Source organism: Magnolia sinica, chromosome 10, assembly GCF_029962835.1.
Source record: "Magnolia sinica isolate HGM2019 chromosome 10, MsV1, whole genome shotgun sequence".
Lineage (NCBI taxonomy): Eukaryota > Viridiplantae > Streptophyta > Magnoliopsida > Magnoliales > Magnoliaceae > Magnolia > Magnolia sinica.
Window position 1 is genome coordinate 32,066,308 of NC_080582.1, and position 14,166 is coordinate 32,080,473.

The window sequence follows — 14,166 nt, forward strand, 5'->3', positions numbered from 1 at the left end:
TAATCCTGCGATGGATAGTCAACCCCTCAACCACTCCTCCTTCAGTCAAGAGACGTCGAGTGTCGTCACGGGCCCACTTGGGCATGAAACACTCGCAGCCCTCAATTCACAGCCTAATCCTAAGGAAGGAAAAAAGAAAATCTAAAACGAAAGAGAGGGAGAATTGGAAAGGAATTACCAAATTGAGGCTCCTAAGTTAAGGACCTGCAAAATAAAACAAAAATAAGTTAGATTCTATAAAGGAGAGAAATGATACTTTAAAAGAAAAATAACAGTAAAGTAATTTCTAAAAGAAAGTATTCTTTAAAGAAAAACGGAAATTTCTAAAGTAAACTAGGAAAGCCTAAACTAAAAAGTAAATTACTACAAGAAAATTGAAAAATAGAGAGTAGGGAAGGAGTGTACCAAAATAGAGATTTCTATCTTAAAGGCCTACAAAATAGGAAGGTTAGTTTCTAAACAAAAATCCTAAAAATAAATTAAGAAACAGAATTAGATTCAAAAAGTGTTAGAATTAGAAAGTTAATAGAACCAAAATAGAAAGTCAATTTCTAAATAACCTAAATTCTAAAAATAACCTATTTCCTACAGAACAGAGGATACTAGAATTAGAAAGTTTCTAAAATCTAAACCCTAATTCTATAAAAAGAAAAAGTAGAGAATTTAAGAAAGAATTACCAATTTAGAGATTTTATGTCAGGATCCTACAAAACAGGAAACAAGTTAGTTCTAAAAATCAAATAGAAATAAAAATCTAAAACTAAAGTTAATAAAATCCTAATCTTATCCTAATTCTAAAACTAATTAATTTCAGAAAATTGTAACTATCAGTCCCCGGCAACGGCGCCAAAAACTTGTTCACACCCCAAGTGCAGGGTTGTGATGTAGTAATAAACTCGGTAAGACCGAGGTCGAATCCACAGGGACTGATACCTGTACGTTATCTGAAACCAAGTAGAACTAGAAATAGACTAAGATGCGATCTAAACAAAGTAGAATTTAAAAAATAATTATGGAATAATTATCTAAAACTTTAAGGAATTCAGAGAAAGGAAACTAGGGATTCAGAGGATCCACTTGTAGAGATTAGGGAGATCTTATGCCAGTATCACAAATTATGGAAATTTACTGAACTGCCATTGATATAGGTTTCAAGAGATGAAAGGTGTATGAATTAGAATGGATTCCATCACCAAACCATGCCCAGGAGACAGAGTAAACAATAGAATTAAACTAATTACCAACCAATTAACAATGTATGAAGATCAGGAAGGTACTGTCATCCTACCATGCCCATGAGACGATGGTGAACAACAGGGCTTCCTGACGTCATAAACATTAAAAGGGGAGAGGAATATTCAAAGCCATTGCAAGCCCATTGTAATTTCAGTCACAACATGCCATTAAAGAAAAAAAAAATATTCCCATCAAATCAACCCAATACCAAATCTATTCAGTTTAAAATAGAATTAAAGGCAACAAAATCTTCCCATCACGCTACAAGCTTCACCTCTTAGCCCTAGCTAAGAGGATTAGCTACACATGGATGGGTTGGTTAAATAAAATAAAATAAAATAAAGGAAAAGAAAAGAATAAGAAGGGAAGAAAGAGAAAACCCAGCTTTTCCTCCCGTTCCAGCCGTCCCGTCTCTCTCAATCCCAGCAGCCAACGTCTCTGCCTCCCACGTTGCCTTCCTTGACGTGCAGCCCCTCCTGTCTTCACTCTTCCAGCCCTTTTCCCAACCACGCACAGCAGCAGCAGAAAAACTGCCTGTTTCCCCCAGCCGTTCTCTCTCTCTCTCTCTCACCGTGGATGCCTCTTCCTTCTTCTTTTCCTTCCTTTTAAAGATGGCCAGCCCCCCTTCTTCCGATGCTGTGGAGTCCCACCGGGAGTAGACTGCGGAAACAGTCCTTCCGGAGCCTGGAATGCGTCCCTTTGCTGCGAAAGTTCTCACGCAGTCCGGAATTCCGCATCTCCTTTCTTCTTATTTTTTTTCTTCTTTCCAAAAGGACAGCGTCCCCTGGGAGATTCTTGGCCCACCTACATGATGAACGGTTCAGATCAGCCGTCCGACCGCCCCTAAGGGCGTACAACTCGCCGTGAAAGTCGGACGGCGTCCGGCTGCGAAAACAGGGTAGCGTCATTGACGCTGTGACGATGGTGGGCCCCATTTCACTGACTTTTTGGAAAATCCGATCTGTCCACTGCGTTCTACTCGAAAAACCAGGTGGGAAGCACTATTTTTGGACCAAATCCTATGTGGCCCACGTTATCTTTTAAGTCACCGTCCATCCTGTGTTTAATAACTAAGAAAGTGAGGAAGTTTTCATGATGCCTAAAAGGAGACCTAGGCGTGGGTTAAACCCCCATTCCGAATGCATTGGACGGTTCAGATCTTCCATAGGGATGATGGGTGGGGCCCACTAGTCAAAAACGGTCGGCCAGCGTCCGTTGCTGCGTAAAAATAAAAAAATCCGAGTTTTGAGTCGGTCAGCGCCTGCTGACCGACTTCCTTAATGTTTATACTCGTCCGGTGTACTTGTGCACCTTGCACGTGCACTGCATGCGTGGGTCCACTGGTGATGTTTGTAAGAAATCTGCTCCATCCATCTGTTTTGACACGTAGTTTAAGGCGTTGAGACCAAAATTGGAGTATATCCAGATATCAGGCGGGGCCCACATAATGATTAAAGGGGCTGATCTGTCCGTTGGGCCCCTTCTACAGTGATCCAATGGATGAAAATTTACGTGTACGGTTAATTCATGGCCCTCAGGCCAAGTATGAAGTTTTGAGCCAATCAGATGGCAAGAACTATGTGATCTTTCATTTTTCACCAATTTCGGGCCTCTTTAATGTAAATGGCCTGCTTTCCTCGGATCCTTGATGCATAATTCCATCGATCTTCGTCTCCTGGAGTCCGTCCCCTGCCTTGGGTGTCCTCAGAGTGTTAAATCCATGCATTTACCACCTTTTTTCAGTCCAGGCTCTTAAACACACCCTGCATTACAAACACGATTAAATCAGGTCTTTAAACAATACTATGTTAGTAAATCCAGGTAACAACTGGGTCTGATATGCAATATTTGACCCTCAACACATCACATATCCACTAATATAAACATTTGAATACAATGCTGAAAGGGAAATACATATATCAAAAATCAAAGCTTTAGAAGTCCGCTGCACGCTCCAAGCTCAACGCTGCTGCAACCTAATGGCACCTGCACGCATCTATCATGCATAAGTTTATAGAAAGCTTAGAGGGTTGTGAAAGTATGTGCATAAGGTAAGTGCCAAATATGCAGTACAATGCTATAAATCATACAATATCGAAAATACTGGCAAGATTATGAATCATACGATATCAGTGCAAGTGGAAATATACTGATAAGTCCATGAGTGCTATCAGCTGTACCAAGGCTATGCGATACAAGACATGAATGCGACTGACCATATCTATGCAGAAACATGGCAACCCAAAATGCTAAATGCTGTGGATGCAATGCAATATGCGGTGCAAATGAAATGAACAAGCTGGAGTGAATTTGGGATGATAGTACGTAGTATCGCAAGCTATGGGGTCCATCACAAGGGACTTCTATCCAAACTAGTCTCATACCTAAATTTGGATAGTCAGACTCATGTGATAAACTCCTGATCTCAGGTTAGTCGCGCGGCCCAACCGAAATTCTGGCCGTTGTGAAGGTACACGTAACAAATAGTTGCACACCACCAGCCCGAGTGAAGAGTGAATGAATGAATGAGTATGTAACTCCTACTCAATAAGTCCACATATCAGTACTGTACATCTCTGGGATCATCACCAGGGTCTAGTACACTCCAAGCTGGCTACTACCCCGGCCGGCCGCATAGCCCAATGAGTGGAAAAGACCTCATTACCCGCCTGCTAGTAGTATACCAATGCCCACCCGGCTCGTAAATAGCGGACCCATTTGGGAGCTGGTCAAACTCAGCCTAGCTTACAGCCCCCTCACTCGGGTGGATAAGGCCACACCCCCTCCCAACCGACCATGACACAGTGGAAGACGTGGCCTACTAGTATTCGACACTCGGGCTCTCATGTATCCACTCAGTCTAGATGTTGGAGCGTCTCCTGGCCTCGGAGGTTTAGGGACTTTCACCCACGGAGATCCAAAGTGCCCAAATGCTTGAACTAAATATTTTCAATGTCCCATCTGGTCATCCACGACATGCCTGTGGAGGTCACAACCCTGATGTCGCTAGGGCGTAAAGTAATCACAATTACACAATGCAAGATGCATGAGTCATGTAGTCCAATCATGCATCAATCCTACGCATTTCATGCGCTCATGTGGGATAACTCCACCTATCAGGGAGTCTCATAAACCATCTGTACAATGACATATGCAATGGTTAATCACATCTTATAATAAACATGTAGATGATGCGTATGGGCATATATCATGATGCTATGCTGTCACATACTCATAATCGGTATTAGTGGTTGGCCTTGACAATGTCGACATTTAACCAACATTGCTCCCAAAGAATGACCCTCATAGAGCCTAACATATAGTGGACCCATGACCTCACACAAGGGCCTAATATATAACACCATGGGCCTCACTCAAGAGCTTAATACACATCACGATGGGCCTAATATACATCACAACGGGCTCCATCGCTTGGCCCTCAAATGCACCATAATGCGCCTCATCACATAGGCCTCATATACATCACATTGGGCCTTAAACTCGGGCTGAATACACATCACAATGGGCCTCAAATACTAGCCGCATATACGTCACATTAGGCTTCGATAATTGGCCTCAATATTCAGCCTCGATAATTAGTATCGACCTCGACAATCGGAATCGGCCTTGAAATTTAACCTCGACAATCGGAATTGTCCTATACAATCGGCCTCAACAATCGAAATTGTCCTATACAATCGGCCTCAACAATCGAAATCGGCCTCGATACTCGTCCTCGATAATCGAAATCGGCCTATACGATCAACCTCGACAATCGGAATCGGCCTCGATACTTGGCCTTGACAATTAGAATCGGCCTATACAATCGGCCTCGACAATCGGAATCGGCCTCGATACTCGGCCTCGACCATTAGAATCAGCCTATACAATCGGCCTCGATACTCGGCCTTGACAATCGAAATCAGCCTATACAATCGGCCTTGACAATCGGATCGGCCTCGATACTCAGCCTCGACAATCGGATTCAGCCTCGATACTTGACCTCGGCAATCGGAATCGACTTATACAACCGGCCTCGACAATCGGAATTGGCCTCGATACTCGGCCTCGACAATCGGAATTGGCCTTGATACTTAGCCTCGACAATTGAAATCAGCCTCGACAATCAAAATCAGCCTCGATACTCGGCCTCGACAATCAGAATCAGCCTCGATACTAGACCTTGACAATCGGAATCGGCCTTAACAATCAAAATCGGCCTCGATACTCGGCCTCAACAATCGGAATCGGCTTATACAATCGGCCTTAACAATCAGCCTCGACAATCGGAATCAGTCTTAATACTCGGCCTCGACAATCGAAATCAGCCCATACAATTGACCTCAATAATTGGAATCGGCCTCAACAATCGGATCGACCTCAATACTTGGCCTTGACAATCGGAATCGGCCTCGATACTCGGCCTCGACAATCGGAATCGGCCTTAACAATCGGCCTCGTCGCAAGGCAGGGTCCATAGATGGACGACCGATGATGGATCAAGCATTATCAATGAGGCCCATTCGTTTAGGTTAACCCACTAAAGAATGATGAGAATGGGCCTAACAGGCCCTAAAGGAAGGTCACAATGTGGACATTAAACCATCATTGTCCATCAATGTGGCCATTTAACCAACATTGCTCCTAAGGAGTGGTCCACATAAACATCATTACATACATTATAGTGAAATAACACATTACATCGGTCCGCATGATCATCGCATTGGGCCTCACTCAAGGGTCACATATACACCACATCCGGCCTAGCCATACGAGCCACAAATACATCACAATGGGCCTTATCAACTGGGCCACAAATACATCACAATGGGCCTTATCAACTGGGCCACGAATATAACATAATGGGCCTCTCGCACGAGCCAAAATACATCACAATAGGCCCCACCAATGGCCCTTGGATACATTGCAAAGGGGCCCCATATGCAATAAGTGGGCCGCACTAATGGGCCTCAAATTCGGAATAGGTGGACCTGCACCTTCGAAATGGGCCCACCAAATGATCAGCATGGATGAACAACACCTATAACAGTGGGCCGCATGTCCAACGGACTGGACAGCGTGGTTATAACACATATATCACGATGGGCCCAACCCCAAAATAGATGGATGGCGTAGATCAAAATATACATCATGGTGGTCCGCAGCACCGTCACATGGTATCCAGCACTGCCCAAACTATCTAACACTATCCAGCACATCTGGATGGTGTGATGAAACAAATACATCATTGTGGGATCCACACATGTGGCCCACCAATCTAGCCAATGAATGGAAGGTGTGAATACAACACACGTCAAGGTAGGGCACACCATAACGTTCATTTTCCATCCAATCTGTCCATACGGTCACAAGGACCTGACAAGGAGGAAAAACAAATATTACATTGATTTAAAACTTCTGTGATCCCAAAAGGAGTTTCAATGGTAGACGTTCAAACCCACTATTGCTGTGGTGTGGCCCACCTGATAACTGGATCTGTCTTATTTTTAGTCTCAAGCCTTGAGACGGACTTGCCAAATGGATGGGCGGTTTTAGGTGAATCACATACATCGGGGTAGGGTCCACATATGTGGTCCGTCCGGCCCTTAAAATGAGATCGTTAAATGGGTGGACGGTTTGGATGGAACATATCCATTAGGGTGGGGTCCACCCGTTCAATGTGCGGGACGGTGTGGATGGCACCCTTACATCATAGTGGGGGTCCCACAGCTCGTCCAGATGGACGGCTGGGCATAGTTACAGCAAGGTGGGCTCCTACGTGGTGTGGCCCCACTAAGATATATATATTATATATTATATAATACATATCTCAGGTGGTTCCCACGTGGGGCCACCATAATATAATATAATGTAATATTATTATATATTATATCATGATATATATAAAATTATTATTATATTTTAAAAAAAGGCTTCCAGCATCTAAAGACTATCTGGATGTTGGATGGTTGGTTGGATCCTCATGTCCAGTAGGGTGTGTCCACGTGGTGTGGCCCACCAGATATTATTAAAATCATTTTTTTTTTGTTGTGCTATGGTATATACGCAACACGAACAAATGGTGGGGTCTGCACCAGTGAGCCACTCTGCCAATCAAGTTGATGTTTGTATTTTTCCTTAATCTAAGGTAGAGAGTCGGGCCCCAACAAATGAATGGTCTAGATCAAGTGGGCTGCAAACCATCACCAAAAGAGAGAAAAAATAGAGAGAAAGAGAGAGATAGAGAGATAAAGAGAGATCGGAGCAGCGGAGGGACCCCGCCACTATGGGCCCCTTATACAAATCATACATTAAGATGGGTCCCACCATATGTTGGCCCTCAATTCATCAAAACCACACAAATCAACTCTAGAAAACACCCACCTTTGATCTCCTCTTCCTTCTTCTACCAATGTGATCTAGAGCTCCAAGGGGCGCGATTCAACGGTCGAGATCGGCTTTGAAGGGTTGGATTGGATGGTAGGGAGTGGGCCACACAAAGCTTCTCTCATGGAGGTCTCTTGCTTGGACGTTGGATTGCTTTAATGAAGCTTGGGAGAATGAGAAAGAGAGGTTGTAAGAGAGAGAGGGATGGGTGAGTGATGGGGTGTGATGGGTGAGAGATGGGTGATGGGTGATGGATGTGTACTTGGTTGTAAGAGATAGTTGACTTTAGGTAAGGTTGTGTAAGAGGGAGATGGGTTGGGTTACTTGTACTTGATTGATGGATTGATGTGACTTGTTATAGAGATTCTCTCGGTATTTGTAACATGCGGTATTTTCCTCGAACCGAACGCTAGTCCACATCTCCTAGCCCAGGTACTGTCTCGGCGCGCGAGATGCGGCGTCGGAACTGCGGCGACGTCGCGGTCGCTAGGGTACAAGTCTTGGGTTGAGCCGACTCTGGAATACGGGACACGACTCAGGGCCACGCGTAAATGTCGATTACAGGTCGCTGGTTGCCGGAATTCGACCAGGAGGACCGCGGAAGCCTACGGAATGGTACGGGCTAGGATACGGGTCTCACAATAGAGGCAATTAGAGATAAAGCTTAAAGCTGTGGTTTGTAATAATTCAAGACATGTTGGAGATTGTTGTCAGATGTCTTCAATTTGTCTATATACAACTAGGTTGATTCCATTAAGAAAATCTCATTTTTTTTGCCTTTGCTCGCTAGACAATTTTTAAATCCAAATCGATTTGATTAAAGATAGCTTTGATCCCATCAATGGGTCGTTGATGGCACTCAATATGATCAAAGCTCCCCATCAACCAACTTATGCAGTTTTACGGAATTGCGAGTTTTGTTATTAAATTGGATTTTTACTCTATTTAAGGGTTTGCAATAAGGAATTATGGTATTTAAAATGTGCTTAGGGATTTTGTGAGCAACTAGAGATCAAAGCTATGGTTTTTTGTATGTTTTTCAGAGTTTATTATCGGATCAATAAGTTTTTCCATATCTTGTAACATTGATTATCATAGTGGATTTGCTACCGCTTTATGTTGTGATTTTTTCCCACAATAATTTTTTCATGTAAAGCCTTGTGTTCTCGATGTGCATAGTTTATTTGATCTCTTATTGTTTGATTCTAACTAAGGGTTGTTTATGTGCTTCCCCCAACAGATCGTCTGCAAAGAAACCTTTGATAAGGGTTTTGTGTAAGGGAAAGTTAGGTGGGGCCAGTTGTGATGTTTGTGAGAAATCTACCCCATCCATTTGTTTTACTGGTTCATGTTAGGATGTGAGTCAAAAATAAGGTAGGTCTAAAACTCAAGTGGGTTGCAAGCCATGAAAAAGTGAATAGGGAAATTCTATCATTAAAACATCCCTAGGTCCACCATGATGTATACTGTTCATAAGGTCATTCCTACTTCCTATTGGGGATGAACTGAGAATACATGAATATTAACCTGATTCAAAACTTATGTGGTTACACGAATATTTCAACTGCAGACGTTCAATCCTCGTTATTTCATGTCGTGTGGCACACTTGAGTTTTGAATCTGCTTCATTTTTCAGCCCATGTCCTAGCATGATTTAGAAAAATGGATGGATGGAGCAGATTTCTCACAAACACCACATCTAGCTTCCTGTCACAAGAAGTTCCTATGGCCTTTTGCAAGCAATTTAAGTTTGAATTACTCAATACAACACATCCAAAGCAGCGAGTCATCTTCATTCATTGATGTGTTATTGCCATATGATAGGATCATGCTGCATTATGTGGTGGTGGTGGTCGTGCATATGATGCACCGTTCGGACACCCTACACGCTTGCCAATCTGACACGTGTTTGCAACGTGGATTGAACGGATGGATTGTCTCATATGTGTCAACTTGTCACACTTATGTCTACTTCCTATGGGAAGCGGATTGGCTAGTGTACCTCACACCTAGGGGTGTACATCGAGTCGAACCGAGTCGAGCTGGCCTCAGCTTGAACACTAGCCGACCTCAGCTCGAACTTGGCTTGGCTCGGTCCTCGAGCCTGACTGGCCAGCTCGGCTCGGTACGGTCAGCAGCTCGGGCTAGCTCGGGCCGAGTTTGAGCCAAGATCGAGCGGAGTTCGCCATTGAGGCATTTCCACAAATACCTGAACTGCAACTTCAAAATCCCACTATTTTACAAACAGAGGCAATGGTTTTATAGGTGTTTTATCAAACACCTTCTAAGTAACATAAAAACCAAAAAAAAAAAGAAAAAAAAAAGAGAAAAAAGGTATTTGTTTAATGTACATACCTTGCTTGCCACCGACCAAACCTTCCTTGCCACCAGCCAAACCTTCCTTGTCATAGCCACATTTCGTTGAGTCATTTTATCAAGCAGTTGGTGAGCAACATCAATGGCTGGATTATTTGAGCTTTTTGTGTGGATTATTGATGAGGTAAAATGATCAATGGCTGGATCATTTTATCAAACAGTTGGTGAGCAACATCAAGACAATCCACCAGCCAAACCGAGTCACTAACCTGGTTCAATCCGAGCTGCATTCGAGCAGAGTCGAGTCGAGCTAGGGCTTGCTCGAACTCATTTTCGAGCTAAAAAAATCAGCTCGACTCGGCTCAAACTCAACTTTGAACCAAGTCGAATCGAGCTTTTTCGAGTCGAGTCGAGCGAGCTAACCGAACTAGGTCGGTTCATGTACAACCTTACACACACTAGCTATATAGCTGCTGTATTGACATCAGCAAGTTCTGTGAGTCTGATCATGAGGTATGTGTTATATCCAAACCGTCCATCCATTTGACGAGCTCATCCTAAAGTTTGAGAAGAAAAATAAGACAGATCTAACTACCAAGTGGACCACACTGCAAAAAGCAGTGGGGGATTGAACATCTACCATTGAAACCCTTTTTTGAACAAATTGGATGGAAAATAGACATTATGGTGGGCCTTACGAATTTTTTAACAGTGAAAACCATTATCTCCGCTGCTATTTGTGGTGTGGTCCAAACTATCTTTGGATATGATTTATTTTTTAGAAAATGCTTTAAAATGATCTCTAAAAATAGATAAATGGTGTAGGTATAATAAATACATCACTGTGGGGCCATGTAACTTTGATCTCCTTTGAACCGTCCGTACAACTTGGAGCTCGAGGAGCGTCAATGCTCATCTTGGCACAACACGTACCTATAGCAGCAATATAGCTGGTGTGACACCAACTAATTCACTTCCCCTCCTATGACACCGGAAACGAATCGGCTACTGACCTACCACTAGCCAATGGCGAGTGGTCGGTGCTCTGTGGACCCCACCATGATGTATCATTTTATGGTATGAGCTCAAAAATTAGGTTGATCCAAATCTCAAGTGGACCGCACAGTGTTGATTGAACTCTTACCATTAAAAACTTCTCAGGGCCACAAAAGTTGTAGATCAAGATGATATATATTATTTCCCTTCATCCAAGTCTGTATGACCTAATCAATAGGTTAGATGTCAAATAACCATTACAGTGGGCCCTAGGAAGTTTTTAATAGTGGACATTCAATCACTAGTTTTCTCATGGTATGATTTGCCTGAGATTTATATCTACCTCATTTTTGGGATTAAGCCTTAGAATTATGTTTTAAAATGGATGGACGGTGTGGATAAAACACATACATCATCGTAGGGTCCACATAACACCAACCACTAGCCACCACGGTGGTGGTAGCTTCACAAGCCAAAGCCCCTTCCATTTTTCGAGCCCTAGGCCAATCGACCCGTGACTAGGGAGAGTCAGCTCAGTCCACTCACCGGTTGGGTGACTGGGTCGAGATGCACCCACTTTCAATCTGTCTCGGGTCTAACTCGATTAGCCAACTCAGGACTCGGGTGAGTTCACTCGGACTTGGGTGACCCGTTGGGTCCCTAGTCAACTTGACCCAGTGACAGGCCGAGTCCAATCCCGGGTTTCCCAATGTGTGTGGTGAACATGAATCTTCGCTAGACAGGGGGAGTTTGGACGGAAACGGATTGGCTACTTCCCCTGCCACTAGCCATGTGGTTGGTGGTCGGTGCTCTGTGGGCCTCACCATGATGTATGTGTTTCATCCATGCCGTTCATCCATTTTTACATATCATTTTAGGGCTTGATATAAAACTTGAGAGGGATTTAAATCTCAAGTGGACCACACCAGAGGAAAACAATAGTGATTGGATATCCACCATTCAAATCCTCCTAAGGCCCACTTTACTGTTTATTTGACATCTAATCTGTTGATTAGGTCATACAAACACAGATGAAGGGGAAAAAACAAAGATCAGCTTGATCCAAAACTTTTATGGGCCCTAAAAAGTTTTTAATGTGGTCCACTTAAGATTGGTACATACCTCATTTTTTCTCTCACACCATAAAATGATCTAGAAAAATAGATGAACGGCATGGATGAAACACATACATCATGGTGGGGTCCACAGAGCACCGACCATCAGCCATTGGCTGGTGGCAGGGGGAGTAGCCTATCCGTTTCCTATTTCGACATTACCGGTGTGGCTCACTTAGTGAGTGGATCGGCCTGATTTTCACCGCAGGTTATATTTACAGTTCATACATGATGAGATGGATTCCCTACATAAGAATGAGACATAGGAGCTGGTGGAGCTTCCAGTGGGGTGTAAAAAGATCGGTTGTGAGAGGATATACAAGAAGAAGTATGATAGATATAAGGCAAGATTGGTCGCAATAAAGTATGCTTAAAATGAGGGTCTCAACTTCAATGAGATTTTCACACTTATAGTCAAGCAGGTGTCTATTAAATTTATATTGGCATTGGTTGCACATTACAACATGGAATTGGAATAGATGGATGTAAAGATTACTTTCCTACATGGGGAGTTGGCGGAGTAGATTTACATGAAGGAACCAGAAGGGTTTGGAGTGAAAGGGGCAAATAATAAAGTTTGTAAATTAAGGAGCTCGTTATATGGCCTAAACACAGTCGCCTAAGCAGTGGTACAAAATGTTTGATACTTTCATAATGGGCCAACGATTTACCAGAAGTGAATATGATCGTTGTATTTATTACAAGACATTGAATGATGGATAATTCATCATAATGGTATTGTACATACATGACATGCTTATTGCTAACCATAACATATTTGAAGTCGATATATTGAAGACTCGGTTGTCAGAGACATTCGAAATGAAAGATTTGGGAGCTGCAAGAAGATTCTCGACATAGATATTCATAGAGATAGACAGAAGAATAGGCTATGGTTATCACAGGTAAAATACCTTGAGAAGATATTGATAAAATTTGGTACAGATAATGTGAAACCGTTTAGCACACCCCATGTTACTCACTTTAAGCTTTCTTTTAAACAATATTTTACTACAAATGAAGAAAAGCAAGGATGTCTCGTGTGCTTTATTCGAGCACTTTGGCAGTTTAATGTATGTCATGGTCTCTACGAGACATAATATTTCACATACAGTGGGCGTTGTGAGCAGATACCTAGCTAACCCCAACAAACAACATCGAGAGGCAGTATAATTGTTACTTTGGTATATTCGAGGTACAGTAGACTATGTCACGCCCCGAACTCGAAAACCGGGCTCACAGAATTTTCGTTCGCCAAATCCGGCGCCGATAGCCTCCATAGAACCCCATTCTCGGATCCCGGCACCCATTCACCAGGTTCCGATCTTGAGATACTACAAAGAGGATTTATAATCATCAGTCTGATTCATAGTGAACATAACCAAAAGCATAACCCACGAACAATAATCACAAGAACACCACCACAGAATCCACTATGATCAAAAACTTTTGAGTACAATGCGTCTGAAAGGGAAAAAATACAAGATAGAAACTCCAAAGCTCGTCTGCACACTCCTGCTGCTACTATGCTATGGCTGCGTCCTGGCGTCACCTGCACGCATCAATCATGCATAAGCTTATAGGAAGCTTAGAGGGTGGTGTAAGTGTGTGTGCAATATAAGCTTGCTCAGAACGCAAGGTTAGAGTAATGCAGAATCATGGTGATGAGTACATGAATACAATCAGCCGTACCAAGGCTATGCGGTGTAAGATATGAATGTCATCGGCCATAAAATGGCCATTCGATGCGAGATGCAACTTAAGCATGCCAACTCTCATCATATATCAGTACAGTTCTCATTCTGGATAATCACCGGGGTTCAATACACTCCAAATGGCACTGTCGCTCTCCTAGCCGCACAGTCCAAGTGAGCGTAAGAAACCTCACTATCCGCCTGGCCAATAGTCTGCCAATACCTATCCGGCACGTCGATAGCGGACCCATTCGCGAGCTGGTCAAATTCAGCTTAGTATTGCCCCTACCCTTTGGCGAGTAAGGCCACACCCCTTTCCAATCGACCACGACACAGTGGGAGACGCGGCCTCCTGGTATTTGGCCCTCGTGCACTCATATATCCACTCGGTCTCGACGTTGGAGTCATCCTCTAGTACCATC